The sequence below is a fragment of the Fundulus heteroclitus genome, chromosome 14 (assembly GCF_011125445.2).
Source record: "Fundulus heteroclitus isolate FHET01 chromosome 14, MU-UCD_Fhet_4.1, whole genome shotgun sequence".
In the NCBI taxonomy this organism is placed as follows: Eukaryota; Metazoa; Chordata; class Actinopteri; order Cyprinodontiformes; family Fundulidae; genus Fundulus; species Fundulus heteroclitus.
The window spans coordinates 14,749,963-14,751,698 of NC_046374.1; positions in this window are offsets into that span (position 1 = coordinate 14,749,963).

The following is a 1,736-nucleotide window of genomic DNA, read 5'->3' on the forward strand; positions in this document are numbered from 1 at the left end:
AGTGTTAATTTCACTGTGATTTGCGTCTACCGCAGAGCGACAGCTGAGTTGTTGACATCTCATGCAGCGTCAGCACTACCAATGTAGGGGAGGCAGCTAACTTGCAACTCTTTGGCCTCAAAACCAAATGTTGCATAAAACTAACACTGTACGCACCATGCAGACATCCCCATGTTCGGACACGGTGCAGGCAGCATCATCCTGTGGGAATGCATTTCTTCAGCAGGGACATTAAAGCTGGCCAGTAATAAAATATAAGACTCCTTAAAGGCTGTGAAAACTGGGGCAGATGTTTACCTTCCAGCAGGACAATGACCCTAAACATAAAGCCAGATCTTCAGTGGTTTGGATTAAATTATATTTATGTTAGCATGGCTTAGTGAAAGTCCAGTACAATGGAGAATGCATTGCAAGACTTGAAAACTGATGTTCATAGATGCTGTGGAGCTAATTTGAGCAGAAAGACGGACAAATGTTTCAGTCTTTAGATGTGCAAAGGTGGCTTAGATATATACGCTTAAAGACGGCATAATGTCCTTCTCGCTTCCCAATAATGCACTACTTTGTTTTGCTTTTTTTTTTTTTTTACATAAAATCAAAATAACACACGTTACAGTCTGTTTTTAAGGTGAGAAAATATGAGAAATGTCAATGGTCTCAAATACTTATAGAAGGAAAATTAACAAAGATAATGTTGGATGGACAGAAAATAATATGTTAATAACATCAAACCAAAAAAACTGGCCCACGATGGAAGAACAATTAAAAGATTATTAATTTTCTGGCTCCTGTCACAGGTTTGTGCTGGATTTGTTTCACTGTTTCCTAAAGACATGTCTTTCAGATGCTTTTTATCAGATTGTTTTAATCACATCTTTCTAGTTTTCTCATTAATCTGAGCAGTATGCGCTGTCATGGTCTGACACAAGAACTGAACTCCAAAAGTTCATCAGACGCCTAAAATAAGAGATTGCAGTAAAGTCTGGCTCACTGGCCCAAAGGTCTGGTGTGGTTTGAAGGCTTTGCACGTTCCTAGGTTTGTGTGTTTTTTTAATTCCCTACTTACTTCTCTGTGCAGAGGGAGAAGTGGGAGAGTGTACTGAGCAGGCCATGTCCTGAAGCAGTGTGAACTGGATCCAGCCAGACTTCCACGAAAACAGCCCTGAGCAGGAGGTGCTGACTGAGGGGGACGAGCTCCAGGGAGGTTAATACGATCGAACACAGGCACACAACAAGAAGATTCTCAGCCCTTCTCCTCTTAAAAACAACCCAGTCTCAGGCTGTGTTTTATCTGCAAAAAAAAAAAAAAATCATTCTCGGACCGACGCTCTGAAACAGGAAGTTGTACTTATGTAGTTGGTTTGGGATGAACAAAACAACCTGTCCTGCTGGCTCAGCAAATATTATTATGACAGGAAGCATGTTTCTCTTTAGGGAGAAATCTTTTTTATGAGGAATACAATGCACATATTTATACAAAATCTAAGTTCAATATTTTAAAGTCATGATTAGATACTTAGGTGTGTTTTCTGGTATTCCAAGCAACCGTTCGGTCATTTAGAAAATGTTTGAAAAATCAGAAATCAGATTACCTTTGTACTGAGAGGCGGCTGCCCTAATGGGACAATTGATTGTTGAGTGTCTGAGCTGACTCAAATCTGGGGAAGGATCATTAAATGTGTCGACTCGGATGACTTTGGGAACTGCGATTCAGCACAGACAAAAACCCAGACAAG